At 39.4% G+C, this 15,529-nt stretch overlaps 1 protein-coding gene across 1 annotated transcript in view; it reads left to right on the top strand.

Moving 5' to 3' along the window:
* Nucleotides 1–368: 368 nt before the first annotated feature.
* Nucleotides 369–15,529, top strand: part of LOC306986455 (uncharacterized protein) — a 40,907-nt gene continuing 25,746 nt past the window's right edge. Inside the window, exons 1-2 of the mRNA XM_079589709.1 lie at nucleotides 369–589; nucleotides 1,793–2,008. The gene's annotated coding sequence lies outside the window, so the exon portion shown is untranslated. The remainder of the gene's footprint in view (nucleotides 590–1,792; nucleotides 2,009–15,529) is intronic.

The following is a 15,529-nucleotide window of genomic DNA, read 5'->3' as shown; positions in this document are numbered from 1 at the left end:
AGGCACACTGAAAATCTGGATTTTATTCTGTCACATCTTATAGCCTACACAAGTGTGCCGGCAGTGAAATTCTCAGGTGCAACTCTCTGTTATGTGGCAGTATAACACAATATATCCATAATTAACAGTATACATAATATAAACATTTTAATAAAGTGCAGTGCAAGGGTAAGTGAGGTGTGTTATGATGTAGTATTGGCTGTAGTTCAGTAGTCTGATGGCCTGTGAGAAAGTGCTCTGTCTACTGGTGCGGGTCCTGATACTGCGCTACCGTCTGCCTGTTGGTGGCAGTGAGAGCAGTTCACGGCCCAGGTGGCTGGAGTGTCTCAGGGAACTGTTCAGACCGATGGTCCGAGTTTCACCACAAGCTTAGGGGGCACTATGGTATTAAAAGCTGAACTGTAGTTAATAAACCGCATTCTCACATGTGTTCCTCTCGGGAAAGGATAGTGTGCAGGGTGAAGGCAATTGCATAATCAGTGGAGCGGTTACGGCGATAAGAACTACAGAGCACGTGATCTCTGATGAGCTTCTCAAAGCACTTATGATGATGGGGGTTAGAGCAACAGGACGCCAGTCATTCAAGCAGGTAACTTTGGTTGTCTTTTGTATGGGTACAATGATAGATGATATAAAACTTTTGGGGACAAGGAGAGGGAGAGGTTGAAAATATCCGTGGAAACTCCTGCTAGCTGGTTTACGCATATTTAAGGACGCGGCCAGGAATGCCATCTGGACCCGCGGCTTTATCTTGTAGATTTGATTCTAACGCTCACTATTATTAATAATAGTAATAATTTTAACACACCAGCAGCTCCAGAAAGAAACTTGTAAATTAGCTAAAAACAGCGACAGTAGCCTATCATTGAATCTGTGATTTTGAACTCGAGAACCAAATCAGTTCTATTCATGAATCATTCAGACTGGTTTTGTCAACGGGTTTCTTCTATTCGTTGAATCAATGAATTGGACATCAACGCTTATTTCATAAACTCTACCGGGACAATTAAACCAGATGTACAGTATATGACTAGTAGGCCTACTACATCGTAAATCTCGATCGATTCCTCACAGAAAATGGTAACAAGGCTTCGGAAAGCCTGAATAGTTTTATTGTCGCTTGGGGATTTTCTGTCTTTTTTGAAGCTCAGTGGCATGGGCACACAGTACACCCCTATTTAAAATTATACCAAACCAAAAATGAAAGGGAAAAAACAATAGATTCACAAGATGCATTATATGTGGAATAGGCATTCTTAGTGAACTTTCAGTGACCTGAATAAGGGGGAAAGTAGAGAAGGGGATGCATAGATAAGCAATGTGTAAGTTTAGGCAAGGCGGTGTCCTATATGCTCTCCTCTTTCTGTGAGATCTCTCCAGATGACATATAGTAAGTTTTATTGTTTTGTTGCAGGGGGTTTGGTCTCAACTTTTGCCTTAGCAGTAAAACCAAATCTTACAGGTTTCCCCTGGCCCCTCTGGCAAATTCTGAGGGGCCACATTTCATGTTTTGTTTTGGACATGTCATGTTTTGGACTTTCATGAGTCAAGTAGTCACCTGAAACAGCAGCATTTAGACAGGTTGAGCCTTAAGATGAAAGCACTGCAAAATGCACCTCTGTGACACACATCTTGTGGTGTACTGCGCTGAGTTGATGCTGTGGCATCTGGACAGGATGTCTGCAATCCTATCGGTCGGGTTCGCTTCCACCTGCACTTGGTTGTGGTGGTATTCAGTCTGTAGAATGACTCCTTGTACCAAGTCTGTTGTGTTGGTCTGTGTCCTCCTCAGAATGCTTAACCGCCCCTCTGAGACGTCCTCGGTCACCTCCAAGCAGAAGGTTTGGTTTGCCGGGCAGGTCCGATCTTCACAGGTGAAGGAATCATTTCACTGATGACGCTCCATTGCGTGTGAGACACCTGAACAACTTCTGAATTACCATGCAATAATTGTACACTGATTCATCCAGACAAAGGCTACAACAACACCAAATTCATCAAAGGAAAGGTAGCAAAAATACAATATAACAGTATATTTACCAGCGATATGCATAATTAAAATATATCATAATTAAACATAGAAATACACAATTTCAAAATTACAATTATAAAATTGTCTATATTAGTTGTTTTAATTGCAAATCATTTATGCAAACCTAAGGTTTCAATCAGGTCAATTAGACAGACCCTTACTGATAAGTAAATGTAGAGTGTGTCCTGATTGTGTGTGGGTCCATGTACATGCTGAGTCAGATCAAAAGTATTTAAAACAGTTATAATATATTTTGCCATATTGATTTCTGCATATCTTTGTGAATATTAAAATCCTCAGCAATAGCAAAACAGTCAAGGACATTTTTGATAACAGCTGTGTAAAGTCTGTAAATAATAAGTAGAATGCGTGGAGCATCTTTTAACACAATAACCAGATATTCGAAAGATAAGTAATCACCAAATGACAGCTGCTGGCAGGTGTCTTTCTGTTAATTAAGACAATATCTAAACAGAAATCATGACCATTACCATAAAAATAAGCTGACCAATTTACCATCCTCAACTTGTATTATTCAATAGAAGGATTAGACTGTAATAGGTGATGATTTATTATTTCTAGCTTTCCTCAATGGGGTGTCGATCAGAACACACTGGATTGAATCAGTTCCATGCAAAGGTGGTTTATTGTTGACAGTTTGGCTATGCACAACACAGCAGTACACAGATTGCTTGAAGTATTTAGATGTGTATGTTTGTGGTCTACAAAGGGAAAGAAATAAAGATATATATTAACAAATGTCTCTAGTATTATTATACAAACATTACTTCCAAATCTACATTTCTCAAATAAAGAATTATCAGGTCCGATTCCATATTAAATAAAGAAATCAATATACAAGCAACGAAATCATGCAATACCGCCACCCGGTGGTCAGAAATGGCATAACATTCAAACCGAAACTAAATCTGAGGTAATTATGAATGGCACATAGGCTAATCATAAAGATCGCGTCCTTAAACTCGAAATAACAAGAGTTTCAAATACTAATGTAACGATCACACATACATATGTACAAATCAAACACTGTGTGCAATATAAATATTATAAATTGCAAGTAATATCGAACATAAACGGCACATTCACGAGCCCCCAACCTCACGCGATTAACGGATTCATCTCTCTTAAACATGCATCACTTTATGAAAGTATGACATCAAGGCTTTACAGCTCCTTAACAAGTATTGATCACCAAACTAGGTAAACAGTCAACTTACATATATTTACTGACGCACTTTGCACACACAGTCTTGCTTGTACAGTCGCGCTCGCTCGTACAGTCGCGCTCTCTGCTGATGATGACTGACAGCAAGCCGGATTCCCCATGTACACTTGAGTGAGTGAGTTTTAGGTGATCTCCACATGTAGAGAGAGAAGAGAGTGAATGGGTGAAGGCAATGGTGAGGTGTGATCTGCTCTGTATGATGTGTTTTGGATGGTGTTGCTATGTTATGCAAGTATTAATTTCCAGGAGAGTCCTTTGTTTTCTCTGGGAGTAATCGTCTTTTTTAAATGTGTTCAAGTTTAAATAATATGGGCGAAGGGTTTTTAGATAAATGTGTTAATGAATGTGTGATGCCAAAACTTAATTTGGCAACCGATTTAATTCATTTGGGAAAACTCTGCCCCCTCAGGGCGGCTTTGTGAATTGCAATGGCATTTTATGACTCATTCTAAAATGCAAAAGTTATCAGTATGTTTTAGTTATAGTTGATAAGATCTTAATGTGGGTTGAAGTTTTTACCACCAGGAAACACACTGCTGTCTTTACGGTTAAAGTACAGAAGGAAATGTCACACACTACTGTTTCAAAGGGTGTAGGTTTGATTTTGAAACTGGTGTGAAGATCCCCGTGAGCTGAGGAATCAGGAAATGAACAGGATAATGTATTAAGGTTTTTAGTCTATATTGACATTAACAATATGTTAATTCATGATTTCTGTAATGTAACAGGTTACTAATAATGACAAAGAGGTAGTTTAACAGAGACTTCTTTACTCAACCCATAGTGCAATGCAATAGTTAATGTGTCAGGCACCGGTACCGTTTAAAAAGTATTGATTTGGCATCGGTATCGAAAACCCTGCAAACAAAGCTCAACCCTACTCAGGATTGCTTTGTGAATTGCAATGGAATTGTTTGACTCTTTCTGAAATGCAAGGGTTATCAGAATGTTTTAGTCATAGTTGATAAGATCTTAATGAATGTGCGTTGAAGTTATTTACCACCAAGACACTGCTGTCTTTACGGCAGAAGGAAATGTCACACTATTGTTTCCAAGGGCGTATGTTTGATTTTGAAACTGATGAGGAAATCCCCTTAGGCTGAGGAATCAGGAAATGAATAGGATACACATATAGAAAAGGTTTGCTAAAAACACCTGTGATTCTTATATGTTCCAACAGAATATTGTAAGGGACATGTATGCTGCAAAAACCACATATACTGTATAAATTGCATAATATTAATGTATTTTTAATCATACATGTCATATATGTCCTACATACAACTAAAGCCATATATATTTTCATAATGTAAAAACAGGAAAATAATGCTAATTTAATATGAATGTCCAGCATATCTCTCAAGACGTGTATAAAACACAGTGCAGTTTACCAATCAGTATAATGCTGTACTGCACTCATGCTCTTGCTCTTATAAGATATATCTTGTTCTAAGTGGAGCCCTATGCCTATAGTCATGGTCATATACCCTACCTACTGTATAGTCAACCTTAGATGAAACACAACATTTAAACTACACACACAAGCACACATTTTAATTACAAAATGATTTATTCGAGTGTATTCTACAAGATACGGTTGCATATTTCACATATCAATAGTTTTCATTCTACATCCTGCATCACCAGATTTAATTTTCATTTGTGACAATTTCTCTAAACTTTATCACAGCCAATTTTCGCGGATTTTCCACATTTTAATCACTGTTCTAGAAACATATTTGACTCAACTTTGTTCATTTGCAATAATATGTTATGATTTGTTCACAAACAACAGGCTCAGACAGTTCACAATTGATGTAAATACACGGTCTCACAATGCCATTGATGTCAACTGCTTTTTTAAAGAGTAGGAAAATGAACAGCCCTCATAAAGGTCAGTGATATTTTGACAGTACATCCTCGAACCAGCTTCTGCACTGTACAATTTCCAAATTTGCCAACTGCATATAAGTGATGTTGGTCATCAAAACATGAAATCTGTATGAAACATAAACAAATGACACAAAATGTGTATAAATCCATATAACTTTAATTTGACTATAGGGTTAGTAACCCTATAGCATATGATTCAATATAAGAACTTTAAATGATTTGTATATGATTTTCTACTACCATACACCATTGCATACTTTTGTCATGTAAAATTCATATAAGACTTTTTACAGTATTCATATATTACGCAAAAATCCCCTACAAGTTGTATGTGTGCTACTTAGTATGAAAGTGGCCATAATCGGTCTGATTTTGTATACAGTAGGATATGTATTGGACATGAAACACAGAAGGTAATTCTGGCCGATTTAAGTAAGGAATATATAAGATATATGGTTTCTGTATCCATTCCATGCAGGGTTTTTTTTCGTATTAAGGTTTTTAGTCTATATTGACATTAACAATATGTTAATGAATGGTTTCTATAATGTAACAACTAATAATGAGAAGGAGGTAGTTTAACTCAACTCATAGTGCAATGCAATAGTCAATGTCAATGTGTCTACTGTTTTTTTCTGTTTTGTAAATACAATCTTGGTATGAGCCACCACTGACATTTAAAAATATACAAAATAACCCCAAGTGAAAATAAAGTGGGGTTATGGAAACAGTTCAGATTCCAGAAACTGCATAGACCTGCTTTAAGGCAATCGTTTTCGAAGTAAAATGTAAGGCAATTGTTCACCAAGTACACTCAACTAATTACATTTTACAGTGTAAATAATATTGTAAATACATTTTTCAGTATTGAAAAGCGGAAATTCCTTATGTATTATTCAATAGTTTGCAATATACAGTATAACACATTTTATATAACTTTTTATTTATATTTTTCACAGAACAAAACAAAACAAAAGGAAGCTTATCTGAGACAAGTGATAAAATATCAAGAATAATACAGAGAAAAAAAAAAATAATAATAAAAATATTCTGTATATATTGCTGCACCTAATATGAATGTTCACATCTCAACAAACATGATACAATAATATACAGCCATATAATTATAACACATTTTATTAACGCAATCTATTATTTCATATATTTTTCAGTATATTTATATAATATACCGGTATTGATCATAAATAATTAGAAATATTGTCACTCCGTAATGACGGGGACATACTTAACTACTAGCTGAAACATTCTAATACTGAACTGAATACACTTACAGACCGTTTACATCGACTGCAGCAGATTTTAAACACCAACTGAACGCGACTCTGTGCGTTTGGGCATGATCAGTCGTAACTATCAAATAAGATTCATAATCGGCCTACAGTTGTGGCCAACGTGTGTCCCGGCTTAAGGGATTTACCACTTGTACCACACAGTTTTAAAAAAGGATGTGGGAAGTGTGTGAAGGGCGCAGGTTGATGTTTTATGGTGCTGTTTCCTCCTAAATTTTGCCATTACCGGTAATTGCTTCGAAATCAGACATAGTAACTACTTTCTGAGGGTTTGGTCTGACCTGTCTGACCCAAGCGCAACTCAAGGATGTGCTGATCACCTTTCTGATATTATTGATTTTCTCAGAGAAGAAGGGAGCAAACTCACTGCATTTGTTGTCTGAAAGCATTTCACTTGGAATCTGACTTGGGGGTTTTGTTAGTCTCTCTACAGTAGCAAAAAGAATGCGGGTGTTTAAGTTGCTGTTTATAATATAAAAAAAAAAAAAAAAAAGAACTGTAGGTTTGTGTTGTTCCACGTTGAAAGCATGAAGTTTTGACTTCCACCACTGTATTGCCTTTTCATATTTTGCACTGCTGTTGAGTTTCTCCAAGGTGCTTTTTGTCTGTTCACAGATATGCTTGGTGTTTAAGATATAGCCTTCATAAATAGCACACTAGTGTTCTCATTTAAGCATCTCTTTTTGACAGAGAAAGATCTAGCTTCAATAGTTGGAGAGATCAATACATCAAAGAAAAAACAGAAATGATCAGACAGTGCTACATCCTTAATAACAATCAATGAAATGTTTAGACCCTTACTGATGAGTGAATCTAGTGTGTGTCCATGATTGTGTGTGGGTCCATGTACAGTCATATTGATTTCTGCATTATCTTTGTGAATATTAAAATCCTCAGCAATAGCAAAACAGTCAAACTCTGAGGACATTTTTGATAACAGCTGTGTAAAGTCTGTAAATAATAAGTAGAATGCGTGGAGCATCTTTTAACACAATAACCAGATATTCGAAAGATAAGTAATCACCAAATGACAGCTGCTGGCAGGTGTCTTTCTGTTAATTAAGACTATATCTAAACAGAGATCATGACCATTACCATAAAAATAAGCTGACCAACTTACCATCCTCAACTTTATAGGCTATAATCATACCAAGGTTTCCCATGTACACTTGAGTGAGTGAGTTTTAGGTGATCACATGTAGAGACCGAGAATTGAGTGAATGGGTGAAGGCAATGGTGAGGTGTGATCTGCTCTGTATGATGCGTTTTGGATGGTGTTGCTACTTATGTTATGCAAGTATTAATTTCCAGGAGAGTCCTTTGTTTTCTCTGGGAGTAATCGTCTTTTTTAAATGTGTTCAAGTTTAAATAATATGGGCGAAGGGTTTTTAGATAAATGTGTTAATGAATGTGTGATGCCAAAACTTAATTTGGCAACCGATTTAATTCATTTGGGAAAACTCTGCCCCCTCAGGGCGGCTTTGTGAATTGCAATGGCATTTTTCTAAAATGCAAAGGTTATCAGTATGTTTTAGTTATAGTTGATAAGATCTTAATGTGGGTTGAAGTTTTTACCACCAGGAAACACACTGCTGTCTTTACGGTTAAAGTACAGAAGGAAATGTCACACACTACTGTTTCAAAGGGTGTAGGTTTGATTTTGAAACTGGTGTGAAGATCCCCGTGAGCTGAGGAATCAGGAAATGAACAGGATAATGTATTAAGGTTTTTAGTCTATATTGACATTAACAATATGTTAATTCATGATTTCTGTAATGTAACAGGTTACTAATAATGACAAAGAGGTAGTTTAACAGAGACTTCTTTACTCAACCCATGCAATGCAATAGTTAATGTGTCAGGCACCGGTACCGTTTTAAAAGTATTGATTTGGCAACGGTATCGAAAACCCCTGCAAACGAAGCCCAACCCTACTCAGGATTGCTTTGTGAATTGCAATGGAATTGTTTGACTCTTTCTGAAATGCAAGGGTTATCAGAATGTTTTAGTCATAGTTGATAAGATCTTAATGAATGTGGGTTGAAGTTATTTACCACCAAGACACTGCTGTCTTTACGGCTAAAGTACTCGATTGAGACATCATTCCCAGAAGGAAATGTCACACTATTGTTTCCAAGGGCGTATGTTTGATTTTGAAACTGATGAGGAAATTCCCGTAAGCTGAGGAATCAGGAAATGAATCGCGCCACCCAGCGAAGAAGAACACAAGTAGGCATACACAACACGCGAGTCTTTGTTTGAATATAGACATCAGACAAAAATTAGTGCTGCAAACTGTTTGCGCGATGATCTGCTCTGAAAAAAAAAATGCGTATTTTCCATAGACAGTAAACGGTATTTTCCCGGTGACCTCAACCTATGCCTTGCTCTGATTGGCTGTAGCTCATGACATCACATGTGGTTGAGTCGTGCGACAGCTCCGGATATCTTTATGTTACTTACGTAACCCCGGTTCTCTGATAACATGAGTGAGGTATCTCACTATGGGAAACGCCTCTGGGCGTGACAGATCTGGAAGAACCAATTACACCACGTCTGTCAGTTGACAGACCAATCACGACAGTGATGCGGGAGTCCCCTTCCAACATATTAACCACTGCCAGTGGTCCCTACTTCATTCTCTGCATATCTCTTCTCCGTGCACTGCAAGGAGGGACGTGTGGTGAGATACCTCACTCATGTTATCAGAGAACCGGGGTTACGTTAGTAACCTAAAGTTCTCTTTCAAACATTCGCTTGATATCTCACTATGGGATATAGACAACTCCCGTATTGCAGATATGCTATCCGAAGCAGGCATGTCAACTAACTCAGTGATGCATGTAACATAATCCACAATGAGTGTATTTTTTTTTTACACACTTAAGACGGAATAAGCCAGTGATGGCTCAGTGACATCCAGTCTATAAAATCGGAAAAATGTGTGAGGCGAAGCCCAACTTGCTGCAGCACATATGTCCTGAACTGAAACGCCTTTAAACAGTGCCCACGAGGTAGCCAACCCTCTGGTAGAATGAGCCCTCAGCCCTTCCGGAGGACAGAGACCACTGCTATTATAACCTAATATAATAGCTTCCACTACCCAGTGGGACAGGCGCTGACGTGAAATAGGTTTCCCCTTATGAGAATCAGCCCATGAAACAAACAACTGATTACTCTTCCTTAGCGCTCTTGTTCTGTCCACATAGTGACGCAACGCACGGACAGGGCACAGGCAATGAAGCCGCGCATCCTCTGACGAGAGAAAAGGCTGCGGATGGAAAGCCCGTAAATTTACCTGCTTACAGGCGAGAGCTGACTCGCTAACTTTAGGGACAAACGCTGGATTCGTTTTGAGAGTTACTCCCAAGTGATCCATAGCGAACTGCATACAGGACTTATGCACCGATAATGCGTGAAGTTCACTAACCCGCTTAGCGGTAGAAAGAGCCAATAATAAAGCAGCCTTTAGCGAAAGGAGCTTTAATTCAACACTCTCTATAGGTTCAAAAGGAGGCTGAGATAGTGCATTAAGGACCACCGACAGATCCCACGGCGGAATCAGTGGCTTTGAAACCCTGTTCAAACACCGTGCACCCCTCATAAACCTGCATACAAGCGGGTGTTGACCTATAGTGTTTCTGTCAACCCCCACATGACACGCAGAAATTGCGGCAAGATAAACCTTAACAGTTGAAAAGGCTCTGCCCTTATCCAAAAGTTCCTGCAGAAAACTCAACATGTCCGCGACAGAACAGAGAAAAGGAACAATATGTCTGTGTGCGCACCATCGCTCAAACACAGCCCATTTCCGATCATATGCCGAGCGCGTTGAAGCAGCTCGCGCGTTCTGAATTGTCTCAATCACCCTCGGAGGCAAACCTGTCACACTCAAGTTTAACCTCTCACGGGCCAGGCCCAACGAGCCACTGTGTCTGGGGCTGGATGAAAAATCTCCCCGCGCGCTTGCGAGAGAAGGTCCCTGCGCAACGGGAGGGGCCAGGGCTGTGCGTAAAGGAGCTGAAAATCAACCTTGAATTGTTGTTGCCAAAGCTCTCCCAAGTTTGAAACTGAAATCCTGTTGACTGTAACGTCAGGATACCCAAAGGCAGACTGGTGACCACCATCTCCTCTTAGTGGACCATTTACGGTCCATCCCAACCTGGTTTTAATTGCGTATGGTCCATTATTGACACTGCGGATCACTTGAATTGGCTCCATAACCCTTGGGGCGTTGATTCCTATAAGCAATTCAACCTCAGAGTCAATTTCAGGTAGAGTCACATGTTTCAGATGTGGCCATCCCTGCAAATCCTTTTGTCTTGGGATGTTTCCACCGTGCACAGGCATAGTATTTTGTGTATAGGCATCAGGCAATTCCCAAAAGTCTTCTTTGTTCAAACTGGCCACCTCTAATCCAGAAACAACATGGGTAGTTGTGACTTTTTCCCAGAGGTGTCAAGTAACGAAGTACAAATACTTCGTTACATTACTTAAGTAGAAATTTTGGGTATCTATACTTTACTTGAGTAATTATTTTTCAGCCGACTTTTTACTTCTACTCCTTACATTTTCACGCAATTATCTGTACTTTCTACTCCTTACATTTTAAAAATAGCCTCGTTACTCCTATTTCATTTCTGCTTGTTTTCATTCCCGCTTGTTTTCATTCGGCTTGTCGTCGTTCAAAAAAATGGCCAATTATACAATAGATCTGAGTCCCGCCTCCTGAACACACATCGCTAAACTGATTGGCTTTGTGTTTTCTTTCTAACTTGTGAGAGGCTGTCCGCGCGGCGCGCTGTTGTTACATTTGGTTACTGTAGATGCGGTAAGCGAGGTAGAAATTAATCAACAGTTTTGTGCTCAAGACTACGGAGCAAATCGCGTCAAATATTGCTTTGGGGACAGCCGTTTCTACAATATTGCCTACTGTATGACAACCCAGATAGCAATTACATTTGGCCCGGATCCGTTTTAAGCCCCCTGCCTCCGTTTCTAGCTTAGAGACGTTTTCTGATTGTGAACCAGATCCGTGCCAGATAGAGATTTCAGCTTAAACATTCTAACTGCCATCAGTTCAGTATTTATATAATTTTACAGATCTGGCCCAGATCACTTTTCCCATAGGTAACCGAAAAACACTAGCTGTGTCTGACACTGATTTGGTCCAGATCTGCAATATGAATCTGAGCCGATACTGTTTTCACATAGGCTACACTGGTGTGGCCCGAATCTGTGATACATATCTGAGCCGACTGCATTTAAAAAAGGGCTAAAAACTGCCCTGGCCCATATCTGCGAAACGGATTTGAGCCAACACTGTTTTGACAGAGACTACCTGATCTGGACCACATCCGAAATACTTTTCTCAAACTGTGTGAAGATTCCGTGGAATAAACATTTTCAAAACAACATGGTTACCTGTCTGCATATTATTATTTTTCTATCTAGAGCATGAGATAAATGCATTGTCATTAAGCTGAACAATATTATCAGTGTTTAAAAACTATACAGCAACATTTTGTGATGCTATAAGGTCCGTTACAGCACAGGTCCGTTTGAGCTACGTTTTAGGTCCGTTTTACGACAGCGCCAAGTGAACGTTGGGTCTCGCTTGACTGCCGTCTTGCAGATACGGTCCACATCCGTACTACGGACTTCAGCAAGAAGCGCCAAAAAAAAGAAAATATCATCAAACCAAGCCGTCAACGCAGATTTATCTGACCAGCTAGGCTACCACACGTAAGTTTTTATGTGTTTATTCTATGTGTTTATTATGTACATCTATTTGTATGGGTTTATTCTAATTTACTGTCTATTACTTAAACGTGCAAGTGAAATGCTGTTTGCTTTGTAGATAGCAGTTACAGGCTGTTATTTGCGCACCACAGTGAGTCTGTGTTGAGCCGCATCTGCTATATAGCTGCTAGCGCTATTGCGCTAAGTTATACAAATAGCCTACGAGTGTAGCACAGAATGGACCCAATTAGCTATAGGATAACCAAATCAACTTTTTAATATCATGGCATATATTTGCGCTAATGTGCTGAATTTTAAAAGGTAACGTTATCTTGCTTAGGATGTCCAGACGTCCCCGGTTTCAGACAGTCCCCGTTTTTGGTTGCCTCCGGGAAAATACAGAAAAAACTACATGTTCTGTTTTTTGAAGATAAAAACTTGTATGTATTTCAATCAGATTGACAGTCAAACTAAAAAAGTCCCCGTTTTTTCCAAAATTTTGGGATTATGTCCCCGGTTTTGGTCTCGGACGTCACTTTATTAGCTTTAGCTGCTAAGTTATGCCGTAACGTTATTTCATTACTAGTTAAAACATCACACTCTTACTTAATCTGGACAATATTAGCTTTATTAGCAAGGTTTAAAACTCCAGATTCGATATTTTACCACTGTTTATAATTAAACTGGTTTGCAGTGACATTCATTTCTTAATTTAGGCTATGCCAGGAGTGCAAAATAATTAATCTGTAACGTTCGTTATTTTGAATAGAAATCATCACTCATACAGCAGCAATTCATCTCATCTCAGGTTTATTTGTGTTCGTATAACGATACAATATCCACGATCCGCGAGGGCTATTAGTCCAATGGTGCGCACATTTGGAGAAATAATGAATATGACATGTTTGAAAAATATTTCATAATGCAGTTAATTTCTATTCATTTACTATTGAAATATGCGATCAAGAGAGCTAAAAACAGCTAACATAGCTAGCGATGACTCTACTCTTCTTGATTTGAGTAAACTATGACATCAGCGCGATATGATTCGTTTCTAAATCTGTCAATCATCTCACGTGAACCAACGTGACCATAAGGCTGTCCTTCTGCAATGACGCTGTCTGTCTGTGTATACTTCCTCATTCTGAGCTACGAGACAAACGCAACTAAACACGTCTTCACATGAATTAAGAAGCTAATAAATGCAGGATTATTAGGCTATTATTTTATTACAGCTCCATCAACTAATGCACAAACCCTTAAAGTAGGCCGAATTAGAAGGATGGGCCTATCTTCATTTTGAGCAAATGCAATATACGTCTGCCTGTTTTGTCGTCATGTAGGCCTAGCACTGATCCAAATTTCTCATTCAACCTAATCAGTAATGCTGTTTTCCAGGTGCAGACAGCAACTGCAACAGAAGCTGAAATATGGAGGCATGCTATAAGGTGGTTTGCCCTTTCGGCGGACAGGAGAGGAGGGCGCCAGTCTCTCCTGGCGCGTCAGCAGCAGGAGCAGCAACACCCCAGCAAACACAGAACGTTGGCACAACGTACCCAACCTTCTAACAACGTTTTAACAACATGGCCAAAAGGATGCTTTAACTACGTTGTGTGGCGAAGTTTGTTACAGCGTTGTCACATTGTTGACATTAAACCACCGTTCAGGGTCATTGCTTAAGGTTGTGCCGAGGGTGTCTGGACAACCACTGGACTACATATGTACTCATCACTCATCACCGTCACTGCCCTGAAGCGGGAAAATCAGCCTTTTAAATTCCAACCACCTGTTGGGCTCATTGTGTTCTCATTCATCATCGAGCAGATACGTGAGTATTGCGCAGCTGTCAAACACAACCTACAACTTTAATTTAATGTGACCAATGTAGCCTCGCTCGCACTGTTTTCGTTTTTCATTTGATTTGTCCGATTTAGTCTCATTCGTTTCTTTGCTCCTCTGGATTTGTGGATGTTTCCCTGGTTACCGTCCTTTATCGGCCGGTTCGACTACTGTCTGCCACACAGAACCAACCCGGTTTTGTTAATTAAATGTTCTGATCTGCCTTTGCTTTTTATGTTTTATTTATTATACTTAAAATAAATTTGTATATTCGTTTATTTCGTTTTTGTCTTTTTTTTCCACAAATGTATGACTTTTAGAAGTGCAATTTGATTACCATATGCAGTTTTAATAAAGTTGAATTAACGAAACCTTCTGTCATTTTTACTCTTCAAAGTGTACACTTGCAGGTGTTGATTATACGTAGGCAGCAACGTTGCCGTAGCAGAAATGCAACGTGCCAGAGACGTTGCCACAACGTAAATGTGTTTGCTGGGACAGCACCCACCTAACTTTAGTTAAGTGCATGTTTTTTTGTGTGTTTTTTTTCACGTTGTGTTAATAGCCTGTGCGTTTTTTTAATCTATTAATTCTGTTTGTTGTTGACTGTGTCTGTGTTCTGTTTTAATTGTTGACTTTGTTCATGACTTTGTTGTACGTTTTTTATAATTAAATCTGAATTCGTGGTCATTAATTCTGTGTTTGTTAACTTTGTTCACGTTGTTTTAGTATGCGTTTTAATCATTAAAACGATTTATTTAAGCTATAGACTATGCCTACGCATTGCTCCAACTAAAACTAGCCTTTATCAAGTCAAGTCAAGCTTTTTATTTTATTTCACTTGTAGTGAAAATGTTTTTCTGGACATTCCACAGACATAGGTTACTGACAAAAATGCCAAAAATAAGGCAAAAGGACAATCCAGTGGTGATTTAAGTGGAATCGTAACACATCCGGCACAGCTCCGGTAGGCGGAATCGTTTCACGCACCCGTTACGCATCTGTAACGGGATGATCAGGCGGTGCTGGATCGGCGCTGGCACATATCCGCAACAACCCCTAAAAAACAGACCAGAAACGGCTTCGGCCCGATGTGCGTTTGGACTCAGGAACGAGTCCGTGAGGCGGATGCGGGCCAGACCCGGCTCTATCGTTTTGCGGTTGCGGCCCTGTTCCGTTACAGCGTCCAGTGGCTATCTGGGAATCGCGGGATAAGTGGCAAACATAATCGTTAGTGTGTGTGTGCGTGCGCGCGTGTGTGTGTGAGAGAGAGAGGAGAGAGAGAGTGTGTGCGTGTGTGTGTGTGTGAGAGAGAGAGAGAGAGAGTGTGTGTGTGTGTGTGTGAGAGAGAGAGAGAGAGAGAGTGTGTGTGTGTGTGTGTGTGTGTGTGTGTGTGTGTGTGTGTGTGTGTGTGTGTGTGTGAGAGAGAGAGAGAGAGTGTGTGTGTGTGAGAGAGAGAGAGAGTGC

Source organism: Phoxinus phoxinus (genome assembly GCF_949152265.1).
Source record: "Phoxinus phoxinus genome assembly, chromosome: 18".
NCBI lineage: Eukaryota > Metazoa > Chordata > Actinopteri > Cypriniformes > Leuciscidae > Phoxinus > Phoxinus phoxinus.
The sequence above is the reverse complement of the archived record's forward strand: the minus strand, read 5'-3'. Positions and strand labels throughout refer to the sequence as shown.